The 25,084-nt window shown below is 42.8% G+C and overlaps 1 protein-coding gene across 1 annotated transcript in view; it reads left to right on the top strand.

The window, feature by feature from the left end:
• The first annotated feature begins 467 nt into the window (after window positions 1-467).
• The window catches only part of LOC126195132 (carboxypeptidase D-like), a 149,590-nt gene continuing 124,973 nt past the window's right edge, over window positions 468-25,084 (top strand). The window contains exon 1 of the mRNA XM_049933632.1: window positions 468-619. The gene's annotated coding sequence lies outside the window, so the exon portion shown is untranslated. The remainder of the gene's footprint in view (window positions 620-25,084) is intronic.

The following is a 25,084-nucleotide window of genomic DNA, read 5'->3' as shown; positions in this document are numbered from 1 at the left end:
ACACGCCATCCAAGCTCTGTTTGACTCAATGCTCAGGCGTATCAAGGCCGTTATTACGGCCAGAGGTGGTCGTTCTGGGTACTGATTTCTCAGGATCTTTGCACCCAAATTGCGTGAAAGTGTAATCACATTTCAGTTCTAGGATGATATATTTGTCCAGTGAATACCTGTTTATCGTCTGCATTTCCTTTTGGTGTAGCAATTTTAATGGCCAGTAGTGTATGTATTTTAGAAGGTTTCGGTTATCGCCTTGTGCACGTGCTACTTGTCCAATTGTGGGGGAGGTTATGCAGTGGGCAACGTGGCGTCAGTGGCGGGGGGCCAGTGACCCGCGTTTTGGCATCGGGGTCGCTGCGACACGGGACGGACAAGGTAGGCGGACTTGCGCCGCGGCGCGCGCAGCGGCGACTCCGGAGTAGGGGCGCTGCCGGCTGCGGGCTGCAGGCGGCACGCCGTGACGTGTGACCCGCGGCCGCAGACGCTCAGTGGCCCGCGCAGCCTCCGCCCGCTCCGGATTCGCGCTCTCCGCTGCCGGCCCTCGCTCTGTACGTGGTCCGCGCCAAGCCGCCGGCTCGCCGTATCGCTGGAGCAAAGGCGTCCGTCACTACCGCTCACCGCAGTGAGTAACACAGACAGCGTCCAACTTACTTTTCTAATCTGTTTCAAAAAGCTCGCAGTGAAACTGTCGCCTAATTTATGTATCATATTTTCAGCATGTCGTACTTCTCGCGGTCGCTCTTTCCTGCATGGTTCTTTTAATTTATATATATGCCTCTTTCAATGTCAGTCTGTAGGATGCTTGTATTTACCTTTCATAGTAATTTCTCTCGAATGCTTCCAGCTCTTTTAGCGTCTTTAATACCAAATCAACCACTTAACTTGAATTTCACTTCCATACTGTTAATACAATTCTGGTTAATAAATAAATGTAAATGTAATAAAATTATAAACAGCCGACCAGTTGCAATGGATAAAGAATTCTTTACCTAGGTTTCGACAACTATAAATATATCTTCTTCAGAAGGTGGCCTAAGGACCATGAACATCATAGCTTACATTAGAAAAGTATGAAACTTAAGTCAAGAATAAATTTTAACACAAATTAGAGAGCTCTTGCATTACAGAAATATGAGAACGACGACTGGTACTTACAATTTTACATTAGTAAGTGTAAGTAGGCTGTTTGTTTTCTTATTGGCAACGTTACGTAGCGCTCTGTATGAAAATCACTGGCTGTGCTGTGTGCAGTCTGTGGCTAGTTTGCATTGTTGTCTGCCATTGTAGTGTTGGGCAGCGGCAGCTGGATGTTAACAGCGCGTAGCGTTGCGCAGTTGGAGGTGAGCCGCCAGCAGTGGTGGATGTGGGGAAGTGAGATGGCGGATTTTTGAGAGCGGATGATCTGGACGTGTGTCCATCAGAGACAGTAAATTTGTAAGACTGGATGTCATGAACTGATATATATTTATGACTTTTGAACACTATTAAGGTAAATACATTGTTTGTTCTCTATCAAAATCTTTCATTTGCTAACTATCCCTATCAGCAGTTAGTGCCTTCAGTAGTTTGAATCTTTTATTTAGCTGGTAGTAGTGGCGCTCGCTGTATTGCAGTAGTTCGAGTAACGAAGATTTTTGTGAGGTAAGTGATTTGTGAAAGGTATAGGTTAATGTTAGTCAGGGCCATTCTTTTGTAGGGATTTTTGAAAGTCAGATTGCGTTGCGCTAAAAATATTTTGTCAGTTTAAGCACAGTCATGTATAATTGTTCAAAAGGGGACGTTTCATAAGGACTAATATACCATCGCCGTTTTTACAAATGTCGCCATAGATCCATTTGTCAAAAATGAAATATAGCCCTAGAATTAGGGTTTGTCACGTAAAGATCACATAACTAATGTGGAAGTATTGAATAGGATTGGGGAGAAGAGAAGTTTGTGGCACAACTTGACCAGAAGAAGGGATCGGTTGGTAGGACATGTTCTCAGGCATCAAGGGATCACCAATTTAGTATTGGAGGGCAGCGTGGAGGGTAAAAATCGTAGAGGGAGACCAAGAGATGAATACACTAGGCAGATTCAGAAGGATGTAGGTTGCAGTAGGTACTGGGAGATGAAGAAGCTTGCACAGGATAGAGTAGCATGGAGAGCTGCATCAAACCAGTCTCAGGACTGAAGACCACAACAACAACAACGTAAATATAAATTAGTACATGGATCTTGCAGAGCTCACAACCGACTGAGTGTAATCGGCGAGCGTAGTTACTCTGAGACCAGGGCAGATGGTGCTTATGGCGAGAACCATGTGTCAATTGGCGTACAAAGGCAACGTGTAAATTATCAGTATTAATAACGTCCTTAGATAAAGTAACAATAAAAAAGAAGAAAGGCGTTTAACACTCCCGTTATAACAGTATGGGAGCATTGGTACAAAAAATGTAGTTATACATCAAAAAAGCAGGTGGCGCTTACGCCGAGAGAATTACGCCCAGTGGCATTAGTCCTTACTAATGTAAAATTGTAAGTACCAGTCATCGTTCTCATATTTCTGTAATGCAAGAGCTCTCTAATTTGTGTTAAAATTTATTCTTGACTTAAGTTTCATACTTTTCTAATGTAAGCTATGATGTTCATTGTCCTTAGGCCACCTTCTGAAGAAGACAAATTTATATTTGTCGAAACCTAGGTAAAGAATTCTTTATCCATTGCAACTGGTCGGCTGTTTATAATTTTATTACGTGGAACCGTTGCTGTTGTGCAGCTATGTTTAAAATACCCAAGTGTAGATGTGTGACTAGGGTCTCCTGTCGAGTAGACCGCCAGGTGCAATTCTTTCGAGTTGATGCCACTTCGGCGACTTGGCGCGTTGATGGGGATGAAATGATGATGATTAAGAAAACACAGCACCCATTCCTGAGCGGACAAAATCTCCGACCCAGCCAGGAATCGAACCCGGGCCCATAGGATTGACATTCCGTCACGCTGACCACTCAGTTACCGGGGGCGGACATTCTGGTTAATGAGAACACATTTAGTGTGCGCGACACAGTTGCGTAACAACTTTTCGATCGTGGCATCTTGTTTCGACGCCACGCCTCCTATCGGATTCAGTTGCACCTTTGATGGCAAGGCAACTGTTACATGTATTTCGTGTCGTGTTTATGCTGCAATACGTCACCTTCAATCCAGGAACATTATCCTTAAGACGAAACTAAAAACAGGAAGCAGAACAAAAGATAAAAGGCGTGCGTCAGCACAATCCTTTTTCTTCCTCCTTTCTTTATTAGTTCGAACATATCGGCTTAAGCCTAATCGTGACTGTTATAAATATTAATATAAATACACAGGTAATGGTAACTATTTCTTTCCACGACGCGTTTCTAAGGTTTAAACCTCCATCATCGGGTGGGTTTACATTAGTTAGTATGACGTGTGTGTGTGTGTGTGTGTGTGTGTGTGTGTGTGTGTGTTGTGTTACGATTTTTCGGAGGACCTTGTAGCACTGTCTTCATTAGTCACAGGTTTCATACAATGTGTAGCAATGGGAACAGTGCCACAAGTTCCTCCAAAAAATCGTAACACAACACACACACAAATGTCATACTAACTAATGTAAATCCACCCGATGATGGAGGTTTAAACCTGAGAAACGCGTCGTGGAAATAAATAAAACGGTGACTGGTAACAGTCACGATAAACGCTAACCTAAAATGTTCGCATTTAAAGTTAATTGTAACTACCTGTAGTCACTTGTATTTTTCGTTTCACTACAGGTTTCGGAGGATTACAGCTAGATTGTTGCAATTTCTGCATTTCATACCGTGTGTAGCGTGAAACGTAAATTCGGTTGGGAAAAGCAGCTCGTGATCACCAACAAAAATACTACAGATTACCAGAAAAATCGTTCCCACAGATCACCTACATTACAATATTTCAACAGTTACGGCTGATGATAGAGATGTAATCCTCCGAAATGTTTACTGTGAAGATAAATAAAAGAAACTGGTTACAGTTGTTTCTGATTATTTGTCGACTGTCCTCCTGTTTGTTTTAAATATTCATGGCTCCAGCGGTTCTCAGTCAGTTTACATTCAAGAGCAATTTCGTCTTGGGGACGATATAGCGAGACTGAAAGCGGTGTAAGGCTGTAGAGAAACGTAACAGTCACAAAGGGAACTTGGGTAAGGTACCTCATGCAGAGGGCGTGCCTTACGTCATGTAAATTGAAAAATGAAATTTTATTGTAGTTTAAGATTAAAGTAAAACTCCAGTTATGTGAATGGCCAGCATGTAGACATATTTTAAACGAAGAAATGTATCTTAATTGAAATATACTGAGACGTTGCACACGATATCAAGCTGTTGCAGATATGGCGCATTTAAGTGACAGTATGTGATGGACAAGCTGAAATTATATTTATCATATAGTTCTATCGCTTCTATATGTTACACAGCGCTGCAGCCTGTTTTCTCTTTTATGTTTCACTTTTTGCGGATGTCCAAGTCAGTTTGGCTATTCCGCTATATTTTCTACCGTTGTCCTAATCCAGCCCAGGTGAATTCGGAGCTGATTCGTCAGACAAAGTCACAGTCGATTCTTTCTGCCTATCCTCGTCTGATGGAGCTAGTGTTCCGTTCCTAATGACCTCGCCGTCGACGAGATGTTATCTGAAACCCTTCTTCCTTTTCCTGTTTTTCTTTTTCTCGCTCCCCTTGCCCTAGGGGTCAGCATCATTCAGCGATCACCGACCCTCTAGATCACATGCTGCCACCATCTCTGAGGTATTGGAGCCTCTTCTTACACTCCTGGTAAACACAGCTTGTTTAAGTTCTTGTTCTTGGTCTTCCTAGTAGGGTTACGGTTCTTTGTGGAAGACATTTCACCTCAGGACAAAGAGCTATTATCTGATTTGCCGGTTTACCATCTCGCCTTGTATCTCTTCATATGTCCTTCTTTACTATCTTTGACTGGGCCTAGTCTTCATCTCGCCACCCTTCTTACAAGGATGTTGAGCTCCTCTCTATTCACTTTCCGGCTGTCTTTGTTCCTGCGCCACACGGAACAACTGGTCGAATTATGGTATAATAAGATCGCCATACAAAATATTACATTTAAAAAAGCCCACTGACTTTCAAGGAGCGTTGTAGACTTGTACCAGTGACCAATGTGTTAACAATTATAGCGATTACTTCTAAAATAATAAACAGTTTACTTAACTTTCTCCCTCTGTCTCGTTATTATTTGACTGCCTCCTATTTAATATGAAGCTGATTTCATTTAAAATTTAAGAATGTTGCAGCTTTAAATAATTGTCAACGTAAAACTAGTTAGCGAAGGGAAATGCTTAAAATTAACAATCTAAATATTAAGAAAATAGGAAGATACGGAAAAGTTTAGGGTTATAGGATGCCACTGCCGATGCTGTCCAGGGAAGAATTCCTCAGAGGTACATTGCACATCTCGCTCCCGGGTAGCCACCGCCTGATCTGTTACTCGCCATCCGAGGGCAAGGAGCCAGTCGGTTGTACGGAATCAAGGCACGATCGTGGGTTAACGTGGAGACATTACAGAATGGCAGAAATGAGCTACTGTATTATGTTCGGTCGTGTTCACGGCCACACGACAATGAAGTTACCCGTATTGCTAGAGTTTCGGCGCAGCCTGACCGACGTGTCTGTGAGGATTGGAGTACCACTCACGGCCACGTAACACCGCGTAAGAACAGTGATTGTAAAACATAACTGTCCGACGGTGACCGGAGTCGAGTTCTACGCCGTGTTAATGACGGTCGGTTTCAAACTCTACAGGAATCGCGGCTGTCAGAGCATGCAGTTCCGTCTCAACTAGCGAACGTTGTAAAATGGGTGCAGCGGACATTTGGAGTTGCAAAATGGTATTGCTCACAGTTGTATCTTTCCAATGAGTCAAATAACACAGAAACAAGACAAGAGATAACTGGAGGGGTCTAGTGTGGTCCGACAAGCCGCGAATTTACTTCTTTTCGGTTCATACACGGCATCGAGTGCACCGATGGTCCAGTGAGCTCTTTAACTGCATAGCGTGTGGAGGGTAGAGTTCAGGTTGTAGGCGGTTCTGTGATGTTTTGAAGGTGCTTTTTGTACTATGATTTGGGCCCACTCATGCAGGTTACATAGAGCATGAACCAAGACGTTTACTTCAGCATTCTCTGTGACCAAATGTTGCTGATTCATCTATATCTTCACGGTGACTATGTGTTAGACACTCCCATCTTCCATGATGACAACAAGCATGTTCACAGCGCTGCATGTTTAGTTTCCTGGTTCGAAAAACACGTGGGCACCCTATCGGACATCGCCTGGCCCCGATTTTAGTCCCATAAAATATTTCTGCCACTATTTGGAACAGCAGGTGAAATGCAACAGTCAGTATCCCAGTAATGTGTTAGATCTACATGATCTAGTCATCAATGAGTGGCTTCGGCTGAACATGGCAACCCTGGAGAAACTTGTGTACTTTCTTCCACCCCGAACTAAAACTGTTATCAACGCTATAGGCTGTTTTACACGCCATTAACGTGCAGTGACTAACGTTTTATCCATTGTAGGCCTGCTCATCATACATGTGAGTCACAAGTGATAAGAGTATCGCTCAAATATATCTACGTTATGTAGAATGTTTTGAGGAGCGATTACATTGTAAATTTGTGAAATAATTTCTGCTGCTTCAGTCGCTTTTTACTAATAGTTAACACAATGCGTTTCGGTAGCTTGCTGTCATTATCAGGTGCATAACAGTTACATGTACATTACATTAATCTGAAGTATGATTATGTTCGTTTGCTACGTGTGACCTGGAGGTTCTGTATCCAAATACAATCCTGTACAGGAAGATACAATTATTTTAGTATGTATATTAAATGATTTGCATGTTTAAATAATTTCATTGGTGTATTTATGTACATTTTTGCTGGAAATTTAGTTGTCTGGCACACAGAACTCGGTAAAAAACACATCACAACTTAACAATTTCATATTCAGATGCTTACGTCATTCCAAAGACTTTTGGCAGTTAAGATAAACTAATTTCAATTGCTAAAATAGTAATATATATATATATATATATATATATATATATATATATATATATATATATATATGAAATCTATATAAAACGTTTCATATAGTATGTGCTGACTGTGGTCTTCGATAAATGTTTTCGAAGTTTATGTTATTAACACAATACGAGGAACTGGATCTCACGACTTCTGTCAGCTGTGCACAAAGAGTTTTTGCAGTAATGTGTTTGCACGTGAAGCGTTTACTATATGTCAACACTTAATCAATACGAAAAATTCTGACCTTCGTAAAACACCCACTTCGGCGTCTACCTGTCAGACAAAGCTAATGAGCAAAATTAAATACTGAGTACCGTCCTGTTGGATGGAGGCAATCTACTTGCGATATGAGAAGTGTTCTATGTCTCTGAACGGCGACCTGAATTTACCGGAATTTTTATGCGCAGGTGAATCGCTTCGCAACTTGCTGGCAAAGTTTCAAGGCGGCCTCAGTCAAGCCAGGAAGCCACGGTAACGAGTGTGGAGCAGACACGCTGGTAGTTCCTCTCTCTGGAAGGTATAAGAAGTCACACACGTTGAACAATATAGCTTGAAATTTTCTGGACGTGAATAACCACCGATTTTTGCCGTGACTGTCCTTTATATTGTATTTATCATTACCAAATTCGAAGCCACCACAATCTACCCATAGAGATTATTTTAACAGTCATCATAGATGTAATCTATATGAAACTAATCCTCATTCCGAGGGACAGTTTGAACATCGTACTCCTTTAACAGACTTGGCCCTATTGTAAGTGGTGTGCCCTGCCACTTCTGTCTTACGTAACCTGTTATGGCGGGGGACACCATAAAGTGCACTCCGAACCGAGGTGCTACTTGGGATTTGCGTGTAATCTACGAATGAGGAAAGAAATGATATTTTGCTACAAAAATATCATTAATCTTTAACACATTATATCTGCACGTGGTTTATAAATGAGCATTTTTGTTTTGTTTTAGAAATACACGAAGCTGTTGTCTGCCTTTTTAATCATTAAAATGCTTTGATTCATCGTATAATTAATGGCAGTAAACTATTAGCACTTCAGTTAATGGTAAAAGTAGAGACAGATTTCTTAATGAAAGTGTTAGGTTAACAGGAGCCAAATGATGGGATATATGCTTTGAATTCTTTCTCTAAAGATTCTCTGACGCCTTTCATTTGAAATGGTGGACCAACGGTAATTCTGATAAATTTGGCTGGAGTGTATGAGTCGGGGCTGATGTAAGCGTTAAATTTTGCTATGAAGACAGTCGATCATTTTGTTATACTGTGATCTGCCGCCGTAGACTACAAATGGAGCGAGTTGAGGCAGTGAGTAAGGCACTAAACCCGCATTCAGAAAGATGGAAGTTAAAATCCAGTCACCGGTCAATGCTGGGACGCGAATCCAGGGATTAGCCCTTTGAAACGAACAAGGGAAATATCTCGCAGTGTCCTAGTCATAAATGACCATGCGTTTCTCTTTTCCTCAACGGCTTTTGTTATAATCCATAGAGGTTTGGCAGTAGTATGAAGAGACGGTATAGCTTTAGTCCAGTTGGTAACTCTCAGATCGTTAGAGGAGGAGTAAATTTGGTATAAGGAATTGTAATCTAACTGCAAATTTTATTAATTTGCTTGCAAAAAGGTTAGCTGCCATTTACGTCACAGTAAAATACAGCGTCACTACAAGTGCTCACCGACGAGGGGACACAATTTCCTATATGGGTCGTGTTTGTAGACGGCAGCACCATACAGGTTATTAATGGACGGTAAAACCTTTAGCATGCTGTTGAATCAGAAAAGGATCCAAGTTTTAGAACAAAATAGGTACGAATACACAGAGCTACATTTTATAGGGGCATTGCGAAATATTCTCCCCTAGCATGATATCAAATAAGTTTTTTTTGTTACGTTTGTACATGAAGCTCAATAGCGGAAGTCATTTGTCAATATAGGGGCAAAATAATTTTGCTTACACGGTATAGTAAGTGTAATATCATGCCATCATAAAACTCTTTGGTTTCGAACAATTTATTCCGCTACAGAAATTCGTCTGAAGTTGATGAAGGTCTGTAATTTTCAACAGTTCGGGAATTAACAACCGAATTCAAAGTGGCAACATTTCTCTTGATGCCGATCTATGTTAAGAACGGACAATGAAGAATAAAATCCGTTACCAGTAACAGTTGAAGGTTGTTTATTTAAATCACGGCAGATTTAGAGCTCAGAAGCTTCAGAACACTACACATTCAGTTTCATGTTTTTACATCAATGGTAGAGTTCTCCCTTAAAGGCAATGTACTTGAGGCTGACTAGAGATACATAAGTGAAACCACTGGATGGGGCAAAGTGACAGTAGCGACAACCTTGTTGGCACAGCAACCACAGCTATGCGAAATCATCTTGGGTTTAATAAACTGCTTCAGTAGTTGAACATACTTTGATATAGCTAGAATGACCAAACAGCAATTACACATTTGTCGCCAAAGTAATGATTTGAACCAAATCGTAATTGCACATTTCTTTGACTGTAATTTCTGTATTCGAATGGAAGCGCGTTGGATGATAGGAGCTCATGTCTCATCTACATCTGTAACATTTTAGGTGGCATTAATGTGTGGAAATCGGAATATGGTCGTTCGAAAGATTACTTTGGTAACAAATGTGGAATTAAGAGTTGGATAATCCATCTGTATATAAGTACTTTCAGCTCTTGTCACTTAGAATGGCCCGGCCCCTGTGGCCGAGCGGTTCTTGGCGCTTCAGTCCGGAACCGCGCTGCTGCTACGGTCGCATGGATGTGTGTGATGTTCTTAGGTTAGTTAAGATTAGGTAGTTCTAAATCTATGGGACTGATGACAGGTGTTAAGTCCCATAGTGCTTACAGCCATTTGAACCATTTGAACTTAGAACGGTTTCATTAATTTCTCGATTGTCATCCTCATGTAATTTGCATTTTACATTCAATAGTGAACTCCACCACTGAATGCGGAAACATAAAACTGAATGTTTAACCTTGTAAATACGGACATACGTCCGAAACCAGTCGCGACTTAAAAATAAACACCTTTCAATTGTGACTGGTAGTTGATTTTACATTATCCTTTAATCGGAAAAAATTTCCTTTTATGGAAAAAATACGTCAACAACATCTCAGTACCACTACCACAGACCAAAACATCGAAAAAGTACACAAAGTGGTACTGAATGATGGGCGATTACAACAGTGCGAAGTAGCTGACGCCTCAGGTATGTGAGATGAAGCGCCCATATTTGGGGTGGCTTCTTTATTGGATAGGCCTATGGGGAGGCCTCACTGACAGGCCTCGAACATTTATAAAAACCACTCTTTTTCATTACACGCATCAGGGGACCAGTCGGCAAGCAAGAAGTTCTTCACAATATAAGAACTGTAATTTGCAGTTATTTTAAACTGTATCAGCGGCTCGTCGGAACATTTCATTCTCATCCCTCGCCATTCCCTCGATGTGACAGGACCTTTGCTGTGTCTCTCAGTCTGGAAATATCACTCGGTATCATCACTCGGTATAACGTCTCAGGCGACAATTACAGCTTCACCTGCATAACTCAGTCTCAGTTTTAAGGAATCGTCAATGGACTTGGCGTCACTGCTGACGGCCAAAAACAATGTAACTACCCACAATGGCTGATGTTGTGTTACAGGACAAAGCAGGAAAAGGACAGCTACAAGATAAGAAGCCGCTAGCTGAAACAATGGAGTATTCTATGCAGTGGTAACATCTTTGTACGTTGCCCCATTAATGTTTCATGGAATTCATGTCGGGCGGTTTGGGTGGCCAAATCATTCGCTCGAACTGTCCAGAATGTCCTTCAAAGCAATCGCGAACAATTGTGGCCCGTTAGGCATGGGACATTGTCATCCATAAAAATTCCATCGTTGTTTGGGAATGTGAAGTCCATGAATGGCTGCAAATGGTTGGCTAATGGTTCAAATGTTTTCTACGGAACTTAGATGTCTACCAGCGAGTGACAACCCCGGCGCAACTGGTGGCAGAGTGCCCAGCGTCGTAGTTTCTCTCTGTTTCGTCCCGTGTAAGAAAATCCACGATTGTATTTACTTATTTTGGTTCAAATGGCTCTGAGCACTATGGGACTTAACATCGGTGGTCATCAGTCCCCTAGAACTTAGAACTACTTAAACCTAATTAACCTAAGGACATCACACACATCCATGCCCGAGGCAAGATTCGAACCTGCGACCGTAGCAGTCGCGCGGTTCCGGACTGAGCGCCTAGAACCGCTAGACCACCGCGGCCGGCTGGCTGCAAATGGTCTCCAAGTAGCCAAACATAAAACATTTCGAGTCAATGATCTGTTCAGTTGGATCTGAGAACCCAGATCATTCGATGTCAACACAGTGCACACGATTATTGGGCGACCACCAGCTTGCACAGTGCCTTGTTGACAACTTTGAGTCCTTGGCTTCGTGGGGTCTGCGCCGCAGCCTTAGCCTACCATCAGCTCTTACCAACTGAAACCAGGACTCATTTGATGTAGCCACAGCTTTCCAGTCGTCTAGGGTCCAACCGATATGAGTACGAGCCCAGAAGAGGGACTGCAGGAGATGCCGTGCTGTTAGCAAGGGCACTCGCGTCGGTGGCCTGCTGCCATAGCCCATTGACGCCAAATTTCGCTGCACTCTCCTAACGCATGTGTTCGTCCTACATCCCACACTGTTTTCTTTGGTTATTTCACGCAGTGTTGCCTGTCTGTTAGCACTGACAACTCTACGGAAACGCCGCTGCCCTATGTCGTTGGATTAAGCCCGCCAGTCAATGCGTTGTCCGTGGTGAGAGGTAATGCCTGAAATATTGCAGACTCTTGATGTTGAGGACCTGAGAATACTGAATTCCATAACGATTTCCAAAATGGAATGTCCCTTGCGTCTAGTTCCTGTGGTGTCACCGCCAGACACCACACTTGCTAGGTGGTAGCTTAAATCGGCCGCGGTCCATTAGTACATGTCGGACCCGCGTGTCGCCACTGTCAGTGATCAGACCGAGCGCCACCACACAGCAGGTCTCGATAGACGGACTAGCACTCGCCCCAGTTGTACGGACGACGTAGCTAGCGATGCACACTGTCGAAGCCTCGCTCATTTGCAGAGCAGATAGTTAGAATAGCCTTCAGCTAAGTCCATGGCTACGACCTAGCAAGGCGCCATTAACCTTACATAGCTTGTATCTAAAGAGTCTCATTTGTATCGTCAAGAGCGATGTACCACAAGGATGGATTAAAGTTAAGTATTCCAGGAGCTACGTACTTTTCTTTATAGCATTCATTACGTATCCTGTTTCAGACCTCTCTAGTCTACGTAAGTGTAACGCGTGCCTTTTCGGCTACTTCCAAGTGGCGTGACTGTCTTGTTACGCCACAACAGTTCCAACTACCATTCCGGTTCAAAGTCTCTTGATTTCCGTCGTTCGGCCACAACGACTACGAATGACAGCTGCACCAATGCAATGCCCTGTTACCCCTTGCGTACGCGATACTATCGCCACCTGCATATGTGCGTATCATTGTCCCACGAATTTCATCACTCAGTGCATATCTGTACATATTATAAATCAAAGTCCTGCCGTGTTCTTTCTGTCTGCATGCTTAGCTGAATCCCAGGAACTACTATAGGGATTTTGATACGGTTCTTACTGCTAGATACAGTGATTCACGAGGAAGCTTCGTGCATATAATTCATTACCACTACGTTAAGAAAGTCGTCCAATCATTAAGTACTTAATGCTCCGCGTGCGAAGTCGGGCTCGTCGCTAGTTGTGCACAAATTATAATTAAAGGTGCAAATTACTAATTATCGATCTCACCCCCATAAAGGTTAAGTGAGTGCAGATACTATACGGAGTAACACGATTTTTAGCCGGCCAATGTGGCCGAGCGGTTCTAGGCGCTACAGTCTGGAACCGCGCGACCGCTACGGTCGCAGGTTCGAATTCTGCCTCGGGCATGGGTGTGTGTGATGTCCTTAGGTTCGTTAGGTTTAAGTAGTTCTAAGTTCTAGGGGACTGATGACCTCAGAAGTTAAGTCCCATAGTGCTCAGAGCCATTTGAACCATTTGAACACTTTTTACTTTTCATCCTATGAGTAGCTTATGTAGTCATCAGCGAGTGTAGTTATTTAACCAATTACATAGTAAGTCTGTTCAAAATACCTTTTATGGGATGATTTTGTTAAGTAAATGGGAATTCGTAGTAAACTTAGAGCTACAAAGGATGAGTGTTTTACATTGTTTCTGTGTAGTAACAAAAACAAAAAAATGAAAAGAAATTGTCTTTCTACTACCGTCATACGGTGCTATTTTTAAGTTTCCCTGATACGCGGCTTTGTCTGCAGTTGAAATCATAGTAGAGTTCTTACACATAAATTAGTCACAGATCGTCCTATACGTGCTTTCATAAGTTATTGTTAGAAGAACTGACAATTGCCGTCTAAAATGTCTTCGTTAAAAGTGAGAGACAGGCGTTAATGTTCTCTGTAGCGCTACCAAGAGGAGATCCCCCTCAACTCTCTGTGCGGTGGGCGGGGCGGTAGAGGACTCGCAGACTCTTTGAATCCGATGTTCTCTTTATTCTATATAGTACTTTCCCTTCTTTCTTACAATTTGATCTCAATGTACAAGTAGTTTTTTTTTTTTTTTTTTTTTTTTTTTTTTTTTTTTTTTTTTTTTTTTGAGTCATCGGTCTTCTGACTAGTCTGATGCGGCCCGCCACGAACTCCTCTCCTGTGCCAACCCTTTCGTCTGAGAGCAGCATTTGCAATCTACATACTCAATTATTCGTGGAATGTATTCCAATCTCTGTCTTCCTCTACAGATTTTACCCTATACAGCTCCCTCTTGTACATCCGTCCGATGTTTTAACACATGTACTATCTGTTGAGTGGTAAATTCGAGGGCGAATTTCTCCGAAGGGTGAAGGAATGTTGAGTGGTACTTAAGATAAGTAAATAAATTAGAGAAATTAGAAAATAAATGAAAAACTTAGTTTAGTTTAGAAGAATTACACACTGGCAAACGTCGGACAAAGCAGCAGTGGGAACGGCCGGCGCTTGCAAGTCAGCATAGCACGTTCAAGAGAAGCTGTCGATTCAGCCGTCAGGGGATCGTCCGACTGGCTCACGTCAAGAAGATTCTTCGAGAAGCTTTTCACGTGACAGAAGAAGCCATCGCCCTCCCCATATTAGCGGGCGCTGTCGATTCAGCCGTCAGGGCATCGCCCGACCGGCTCACGTGTTTCTTAGTTGTCATGTGTGAGCAAAGGCCCTCGCCTACATTCCAAGAGCCAATGACCGACGTTAAGAAGATTCTTCGAGAAGCTTTTCAACGTGACAGACGAGGCAATGACCGTGAAGTCGTTCACCTCCAGTGAACTGAAGTGAATAAATACGCGAGACGCAGTGGGCCCGACAAAAAAAGAAGAAGAGTAGCAGTAGTTTTCAGTCAGTTTCGGTGCTGAAGACCGTCATGCAAGAAGAGACTACATCATGCACAGACGCACCAAGTCCGCCGCTGTAATGGAATAGCAGCCTCGGCGCCAGAAGACAGAAGTTAAAAGGTATTTGAAGTCTAATTTTTAAGTACCCGGGTGACTCGTGAGGACGGGAAGGAGACGGCCTCACATCAGCAGTCACCTGTGAGCTGGGATGAAGATCTGACAGCCGAAGACTGGCAAGCTGGAGTCCGTTGTTCGAGTTCGGAACACTGGCCTTCCCCCGCCGCGCCGCTCCGCTGGCCGACGCACAACACTGACACACGCGGCCGCTTAGATAAGGGAAACACTGGGACGCCACATCCTAGGTATCACCGTCCGATGCACGACTTCGCTCTCAATAATTAAACGGGCCACAGCACGATGCGCGTCTCCAGTCAACTGGGCGAGACGGCGACACGAGATACACACTGCCACGCGCAATCAGACGCCGCCGCTGCCGCAGCAGAAGGCTTCGCAAACGACACAGCTGCCGCTCTCCGAGCCAAAACATCCAGTAAGGGAACAGTTGTACAAATCTTCAATAAAAGTTATCTTATGTAAAAATGCTGTTTCATTCTACCTCATACCCGAGCCAAGGAAGAACCCATCCTGCCCACATGTTGCTGAGAGAGAAAAATTAATTTATTTAGTATTTTCACCCTGACATAATGCTTTAGAATCAAATGCACTTTGCAGTAATGCTCATCCTGACAACTGACTAGCATCAAAAAGAGAAAACCCAGTTACATTTAGTGACAGAACTGTTACATATCATCATGTCCTCTCTTCTTGTCTATGTTTTCCATACATTCCTTTTCTCGACGATTTTCGGTGAACCTCGTCATTCGTTGTCTTGTCAGTCCGCCTAATTTTCAACATTCTTCTATAGCATCACATCTCATATGCTTCGTTTCTCCTCCGTTCCGGTTTTCCTACAGTCGAAAAAATTTCAAATTTGTGTGAATTACTAAGGGACCAAACTCCTAAGGTCATCGGTCCCTAGACCTACACACTACTTAGACTAACTATGCTAAGAACGACACACACACACACACACACACACACACACACACATACACCCTTACCCGAGGGAGGACTGGAACCTCCGGCGGGAGGGGCCGCGCAGTCCGTGACACGACGCCTCAAACCGCACGGCCACTCCGCGCTCTGCAGTCCATGTTTCACTGTCATACAATGCTATACTCCAAATGCACATTCTCAGAAAATTTCTTCCTCAAATTAAGACCTATGTTTGATACTAGCAGACTTCTATTGGCCAGGAATGTCCTTTTCCCCCTGTGCTAGTCTCCTTTTTACATCCTCCTTGCTCCGTCCATCATAGATTATTTTGTTACCTAGGTAGCAGAAAACTTACTTCTTGATCACCAACTGTGATAAGTTTCTTGCTGTTCTGATTTCTGCTACTGATCATTACTTTCGTTTTTCTTCGATTTACTCTCAATCCAGAGTCTACACTCATGACACTGTTCATTCCATTCAGCAGATCTTGTAATTATTCTTCACATGTTATTTTAGTTACATTTAAATTGTGCACGATATGCATTAATGACTTAAGGTCCTTTTTTACAAAAGTGTCTTGACAACTAATATCTAAATTTAAACATAAATTTGTTAGTTTTCCAGGAAGTTAGTACATTACAGAATATGCTACGATGACTTACACTTTTTTGTAACTGTGTACCTTATCATCTATTTTTTTTAAAGTCTAAACTGACTATAAATACATGTTTCACAGTCATATTATACATTGCAGGAATTTTTTAATTACTCATATTATCAATTAATGTCCTCCGCTGAATTTTTCTGTCTGCATGTGAAGGCTAATGTTAGGAAGTACCGCAAGGGTTTTAATACGGATTTCACTAATAGATAGACTGACTCAGGAGGAAGGTTTGTGTATATCATTTATTTCTGATATGTCAGATCATTGTTCAGCCATAGATACTTAATATTATCCGTGCGGAGAGGGACGCGTCACTAGTGGACATAAAACTGACCTGTACTTGGCAAAAAGATGAAAGACGATATATAGATCCATGTTGCTCCCTTCCAATCATTATACGTCGACTGTGTTTGATCTCAGCAATATACAGTATAATTTGTGTGGCCATATTGTCCGTAGCTGCTTTACGATTTTTGAGTGTATTTTCGTTCTGTAGTTGCAACTACAAAAACGTGTCTGCGTTTTTTTTCTTTTTTTTTTTTCACCAGACGCGTTTCGCTTCCACCCGACCCCCACCCCTCCCAGTGTCATTTCACTTCTTGTTCCTCACTTTCCCCTGCAACTCACACCCCATGACATTACTGTGCGCTTATGTCCACTCATCATAGCTTCTACTTTCCCCACAAAAAACTCCATCACTGTTTCTTCACTACTGTTACATAACATATGAATACACAGCAAGATTATTAAATAGAATTACAGGCATACAATAAAATAATAAAAAAAATGTATAGGTCAAAGATGAAATATTAGCAAAATTATGAGTGAATCACTACAAAACACAAACTGCAATACGCATTTAGAAGTATAAAAACAAACAGAAAACAGTGTTGCACGAAAAAGTGTGCTCTGTAAAACATAAAAAATGCATAGTTCTACAGAGCAACTAAAATTAGACCAACTATCAGTATCTAAAGAAGAAAAACATTAACGATGTGCTAGCAGACGGCATTTCCCGATGTAGGCGAGAAGTCAAGCAGAAATCGCCGTAAGTGCGAAACATAATGTTAACGAACTGGTTTTTTATCCTAAAGCAAGTCAGAATGTAAGTAAATCTGTTACAGGCCACTAATCCTGCTTTACTTCAATAAAGCAAAACGCGTCTGATGAAAAAAAACTCGCATTTTGCGTAGCTGTAACGACAGAACGAAAATACCCTCAGCGTTTTTCGTGATGATCGTGCTTTTAGAGACTGTCAGCAGTGGATGAATGTTCAGTTTGTGCAGTTGTCATCGTTATATGATAGCTGATACGGAATGTCCTACTTGGTGATTGATTTATGGCGCCACTTTTTGGCTACAATGGATCTACAATCCTTTTTTAATGTTCAGAGGATTGCTTTACCTCCGCTATTACTCTTCGTTGATCATGTATTGCCACGAATCATGTTCGCCACCATCCTTTTCAACTCCGTTCCTCTCGTTACACTTGACAAATTGCGAGTCCTCGACTCGCTTGCGCCGATAATCGTTCTACAACCAAGTCAAAGAGGGCCGATCTAAGCGGCGAAGTGGTAAAGACGTTAACTTCATATATAGATGGAACAAGTTTTAAATCTTCATCCACGCAGATTTCTCGTACTTTCTTTAAATTGCTTCAGACGAAATACAGAGTAGTTCCTTAAAAAAATCCACAGTTAAAATCATTTTACCCTTCCCATTCGTATCACACTGGACTAAAGCTAAGTTTCTAATGACACATCTCCTTGATTTTTTAAAATGTAAATGAACTCTGCTTTGATAACTCGCGACTATACATCAGTGCGAAGGGCATGTTATACATCGACATGCATGTTAAGCACTAACTTCCTCAGCTGCCATAACAAACACATTTACCACCTACCAAAGATTAGGTTCAGATAAATATTTTCAGTATTTTGAGACACCTCTGTTTTCAGACCCAATGCTCAGGAGAAAATGGGGGCACTATTACGTTCTCTAGAGAAATAATTCTGCGGATCAGAACATTGTTTTCCTTGTTTGCTCTTCATGCGGAAGTTGGTTTGAGCATAAATACGACACGAGGGAGGACTTTGTGGTTGTTCACAGTGAGTCACATCCTACAGCACTCACTTCCGCATTCCTTGTTTCCATTCCCTCCGTCGGATTTGGATGCTGTTATGCTGTTATCATCAGTCGTTCGGCGAACAGTCTCACAAGAGTTTAAATCAAATGATATTTCCAGAGGAACCCTTCTCAGTGCTTATACAACACCAAGGAGTAAGTTTGGTTTGCGTGCCACAGGAGATATAAGCAAAATCGTCCCCGCAGTTATGAATCACACTGTAAACGAGCCGATGCGAGAAAAACGGGCTGTCCGGAAGCGTCAAATATTTTACACCGTCTTGTCAGTGACATCTGGCTACAGTGTCCAGTGGCAGTAATTATAAATTGTCTGCAGAAGTCACTTCGTTTTGTTCTTTATTTTAAACAGCGGAAGGACTTCTACACATACTTCGCCCTAATTTCAAGGCCCTGAAAATTTGTTACTGCTTCACATTTCTCAGTCCCTCACTGCATAGAAGTTCCTATTACGTACAAATAAGACTGCAGTGCGAAGTAGTACATTGCACTGTTCCTCCTTAAGTTGTTGAAAGGCATTTGCAATGTTAGTAGCAAACATTTGTTAAATACTGAACATGTCCAGGAAGCGGAAGATGTGTACAAAGTCCATCCCGAGCAAAAGAGGTTTGGCTGAATCGTGAGCTGACACTATTGCCTCTACGGAAAGTGAAGACAGTTTTTCACGAGAAACTACAAACTTCGCTCACTGTATTATCTCTCCGTCACTCCTACTACAGTCAAACACATCGCCATTTTCATCAGAGAAAAATGGTAACATTTTGGAAAAATGTTGATTGTTACAGTATCGGCTAGCGAAATTATATTAATCTCTTTCTCGATTACTTTTATCACTACACTGACGATTCTATGTTTCCGTGTGTTAATCGTTTCCTTGCAGTAACACACTTTAACTAATAGTGTTCCATTCCGTGACGCCTGACAGCAGATCCATATAAAAAATTTCCGTAAGACCAGCGGCATATTACAACATTAGCAGTGTCTTATTTCATCATTGACATCATTACATGACGTATTAACCTGATACGGAAAAAAACTACTAGGACTTCCAGTATTCGCACAACCATCGATGCCTCCGACCAATTCGTTCCGATGCAGTGACCGATCCTCATTTTGAACTTCTTGGCTTCAACTATTGGGGGATTCTGCTTAGCAAGGTTATCAGAAAGCACACTAAATTTGTGAGCCGCTGAAACCACATGAAAAGCGTGACCAGTATTTCATAATATACTGCTCCAAAACAGCTGAAGGTCAATTGTTAGTTATGTTTCAGTTTCCGCAGTAGTACTATGACCGTTAATGGAGTATGCTTCAAAACATTCCGTTCTACAGATGAAATTGCCTTGTTGGTCAGAAATGGAGATTAGCTTCAGAGAGCGCTTCACCAGATCAGCCGAATCCTTATAGAGAAGGGCGAGACGAAGACTAACAGAGACAAAACATAAATCATGAGGTGGGCTAGAGACGGAAAGCAAAGCGCAGTCGTACTCTTTAAAGGCAAAAAGCAGGCACAAGTGACTACATTCAGATGTATAACAACAGATGGTGATGTACAAAGAATGATAAAGCTATCCCAGGCAACAGAGATAGTTATCCAGAAAACAACACTACTGATGTCAAACAACGTCTCAGTCTCGACTATTAGGAAACTATTCTCAAAGAACTGAAGCATACGCTTGTATGGGGTGGAAACTTGAATGCTGAAGAAGGCAAAAAAGAAAACATTGCAAGCTTCCGACGTGTGGCGTTGCAGGAGGAGCAGATACAGATTGAGAGAGTCTCAGACAAATAAGTGCTGAGAAGAGCAGAAGAGACAAGGAACCTACGGGAAACAGTCACTGCTAGGAGGAACAACGTGGTTACCACCTGTTCCACCATTCATCCCAGTTCATTACTGTGATGGAGAGACTTCTGAAGGGTACAAGACAGAGAAGATGAACGAGATAGAAGTCCATGGATTAATAACTGAGAAGAAACCCTGCGAAGTCGCAAAAAGCCAATGATGTTTACGGCATTCGACGTCCCACATATTGCCTGCCATGCAACCACAATATTGGCTGCTAATATCAATAGGGAGCGGGACTGTAAGTTCCAATGGTGAGCACAGCATGAGGCTACGAAGCGTAGTTCAACTGTTTAGTTGATGAGTAACTATCAACATTGCTACAGTGGTAGTGGTGTTGACACAGAGCAGAGCGATGGCGACGATAAACAAAGCAGACATTGCATTGTATCTAGAACAAGAATTACCGAAGTTGACATTTCGTCAGAAAGGAGCCCAAGGAATTTCACAGAGTGAGAAAAAAGTGGGAGATGAAATATTAGTGTTTCTGCAGGATAAGTCAATAGAATGCGTAGTGTCGTATACACTCGACTGTGTGGACAATGTACATGAGGAGTACAATGATGACAATAAGTGCTTAACAAGAGAAAATGATACTGAAACAGGTGTCTAGCCTTGAAGTTCATCATCCTTGTCGGACAAGGAGCCACAAATCCCCTCTCCAGTGGAACGAAGTAAAGAACAATCATAGTCCAAGGAGCGGGTACTAAACATAATTACCTGCACGGAAGATCATCCACAGCATAGTAAAAAGACAATTAGAATACATTTCGAACAACTCCACAGCAATAAGACCGTGTAGTACATAAGAAACACTACGGATCTCCGAGGGAGGACACGTCAGACTTGTTACAAAAACTGGTGTTTGCGCTTTTCAGGGATGCTCGATACAATTGATAGGATGTGCATGGTAGTGACCATCTACGTTATGCACATCAAATTGCGCGCGACGTAGATTACAGTGATTTCAAGGGAAGCAGTGGATGGTTGCATAACTTCAGTGTTACAGAAATAGAAGGCTTAAGATAACGAAATTTCAAGCAATGCCTCAACTTGACGATACACAGCAAACTGCGGAATTAGCCTGAAAATTTGTACATGTGATAAACAAACTCACCCCATCGTTCAGTAAGGAATCTGTTTTCAGGTCCGACCAATCTGAATTTGAAGAGGAAATGCATGTAAAACTGGAGGTACCAAGAGAGTTGATCAACTAACATCAAGGCCATAACGCACTCGTATACAATTATGGGGATTGTTAATCTGGATGGTAAATTCACTGGGAAGTTAACTATTGTGCCGAGAGAAGTTGGAGGTGCTCTGCTCCCGACGATTCTTTCTCGTGTGCGTGGTCTTACAAAGACAGCAGGGAATATTTACGTCACAGCAAAAAAAATGGTTCAAATGGCTCTGAGTACTATGGGACTTAACACCTGAGGTCATCAGTCCCCTAGAACTTAGAACTACTTAAACCTAACTAACCTAAGGACATCACACACATCCATGTCCGAGGCAGGATTCGAACCTGCGACCGTAGCGGTCGCGCGGTTCCAGACTGAAGCGACTAGAACCGCTCGACCGCACCGGCCGGCCACGTCACAGCAAGCAAGAGTGAGAAAATGGGCATAACAGAACTACAACTATGATATGAGCACTGCTTTTGGCCAACGGCTGGTCAAAATAATTTGCTGTTGCTTGATTCCTGATCTGCGAATCATACTCCCTTAGAGGAACTACCCGTTCTGCAAAACGCTCATACCACCTGGATGGAACCAATGGACAATTCAGCCTCTGGATGTTTGTTTTTTTCCGTGCTTATAAAACGTATTATTGCACTATCTGCAGCAACACCTTGAAGAACAGCCAGCTTCACGACAGGCTCTACAATAGACTGTTTCGCATTCAGCTGCGTGTCATCACTTTCCATCAGTTCTCATCACCCCATTATATGAACATGATTTTATATACTTGGTGGCTATAATTAAACTTTCCCTATTTAAACCTTTATAACACGGAAATTAATTAGCGTACGTGTTCCAAACTTGGTAGCATTAACGTCCAGAGTATGGGGTGGATGATTTCCATGCGTCGCAGCGCCACTGTCCAGTTCCAACTATGGCCATCAGGTGCCGTGATAAGTCATCGTGATTCATAGTCTCACACACCTGACCAGTTGCAGTGCACTTGTTGACGTGCCAACATGAGCTTGAACAAAAGGAGCAGGGCATTATAGGTGAGGCTCTCTCCACCTCCTGTGCGGAGCAAGATGAAGAAGTTCGAATCAGCTGGGGAACTGGGCGTCGCTCCGGAAGAGGCCGACGACCGTTTGCACCGCAGTTGGTTGATGGAATCGCTGTTGCTATGGCAGAAGACGCTGCGCGCAATTTCCGATCGTCAAGCAGTGCTCGTGCTGTGTCATGACAGTTGACTATCTCGTGATCGAGTGTACGGAAGGTGCTTCGAACCATTCTTAAATGGTATCCGTATGAGATCCATATCGTACAGCAGCTTGCACCACAGGACCACAACGACGTGTTGACTTCGCTCTCCACTTTTTCACAAAAATGGTTCAAATGGCTCTGAGCACTATGGGACTTAACTGCTGAGGTCATCAGTCTCCTAGAACTTAGAACTACTTAAAGCAGAACTACTTAAAGTAGGGGAAGATGAATTAGGAAATATGCCTTTTCCTCTACGTGACGACCTTGTCCGCCTGTGGTAAGCCTTCCGCAATCTGTATTACGCATATGCCAGCTGTTCCTTCGTCACTCGTGAGATCACGTCTGTGGTCACTCTGCTCGTACTACGAACAGCGGTGGTACTTCGACCCTCCTCAAATTGACTCACTGTCATTCCACACCTTTGATCCCTCAAACGACCATTTGTATCCATTGCTCAACAAAATTGGTCGCTATACGCAGCAGTATCACACGTCCACGGAACAGTAGCGGCCTGTCGATTGACTGCAACGGATTCGCATTAAGAAGCGTGCTACTGTAGCTCTGTTGCGAGTCCCGTTGTGACAGAACGTTTGTCAGAGCTGTCTGTTGTTAACTTCTCTCAGATTCGCCACTTCAACGATCTGATCGACGTGAAACTGTCAGTATTCTCTCCTAATTGTCAAGTGCGTGTACTTGAAGAACGCATAGCTGGCGCGTAAGAAATCAGTCTGATAGAAGGGATCATTTACCTAGAAAATGTAGGGTGTGACAGAACGATACCTACGAACTTTGATGGGCTGTAGAGAGTGTTTTTAAGAAGAAATTGAGGATAGGAACCCACATCCGAAAAACATCACCCAGCGACGGTATAGAGAGTCGAACGGGCCAACGCGTGCTGCTAGGTCACATGTTCGGCAGCGAAGGTTAGCCTGTACCCTGACCCCTCTGCCTCTATTTTGCTAAAATTAGCGGACTGGAGTGTTGCTGTGAAAGTTGCGGATGCTTCCGACGCCAATTAACCCTCTGAATGCGGTGGACTATCACAATAGTTCAGCGACGAAGTGCCCTTAGTGTGGTCCACTTCTTCACAATTTTTCGAAACACCATGATATCGCTTAACTCTTATGGAATACGAAAGTCATTAGACTGCGGCGCTACTTATGAATCATCATGGGGCATAACAAGCTCCTAATCACCGACGAGTATTTTAGTTTTGTGAAATGTTGAAAGCATCAAACATCCTTCTTATGCTGCCATCTCAAGCGATTAGCTTTCTTGTCCGTTATATCTCCTTTCTTCAGTTTCTCCTTCATAATTGCAGTTCTTTGCGTTTTCGCCGATTGCACCAGATGTTGATGGTGAATGGTTCTGAGGAATCGCTTTGTTCATCAACAGAGGCCGATTCGGAACAATAAGATTCTTTTGTAAAACATTCATGATCAAGGCAGCGTTAGTCTTTACGATCTGCAATTGCTGCTACGACTGTCTTTCAAAAAGTAAGTTACACATTACTATGGCAGGCCAAGTAACTTTTATAGAATCTTGTACTACTGATGGCACACTTTCCCCTTGGCCTCTGGGCGAACGGTGTTGGGAGTGGAAGCTTGCAATAGGCACGTAGGACGTTGGCTGTTGAGGAAAGACCGCCCCTTTTCCCGAGCAGCCATCTTATAAAGTATAAAGGTCTTTCAAAAAATTTCGGAACATTAGTAATTTCGCACCAGTGGTGTGTTGGAGCGAAATGCGATTGGGACCCCTGCGCACGCGTGTGTTTAATGTGTAACTCCCGCAAGTTTGTATGTTGAATGTCTTTTAGTTATAGATCTGTGCTGTATTGAGTAGAGCGTCGTGTTGGTTGGTTGGTCCCACAGTTTTCTAATTTCGAGATGGCAGTATTAGAGGAGCAACGTCTGCATTACATTTTGCGTGAAACTCAAAAAAACCATTACAGAGGCACACCAAATGACACAGGAAGTATGCGGTGATGAGTGCCACATACTGTTAATCAGTAATACAATCGGAACGCGCTGCGACGCCTACAAGAAAACATGAGAAGGAAAAGGTCTGAAATGTGGCGAGACAATTCATGGCTCTTGCATCACGATACGCATCCGCACATTCATCTACGCATCCGCACATTCATCGGCGTTGGAGCGTGACTATTGCACAAAAAACGAAATCACCGTGCTGCTTCATCCTCTGTACTTGCCGGCCTGTGGCCGAGCGGTTCTAGGTGCTTCATTCTGGCACCAAGCTGCTGCTACGGTCGCAGCTTCGAATCCTGCCTCGGGCATGGATGTGTGTGATGTCCTTAGTTTAGTCTAAGTCTAGGGGACTGATGACCTCAGATGTTAAGTCCCATAGTGCTTGG

This window comes from Schistocerca nitens, chromosome 1 (genome assembly GCF_023898315.1).
Source record: "Schistocerca nitens isolate TAMUIC-IGC-003100 chromosome 1, iqSchNite1.1, whole genome shotgun sequence".
NCBI lineage: Eukaryota > Metazoa > Arthropoda > Insecta > Orthoptera > Acrididae > Schistocerca > Schistocerca nitens.
Note: the sequence above shows the minus strand (reverse complement) of the source record. Positions and strands in the feature narration are given on the sequence as shown.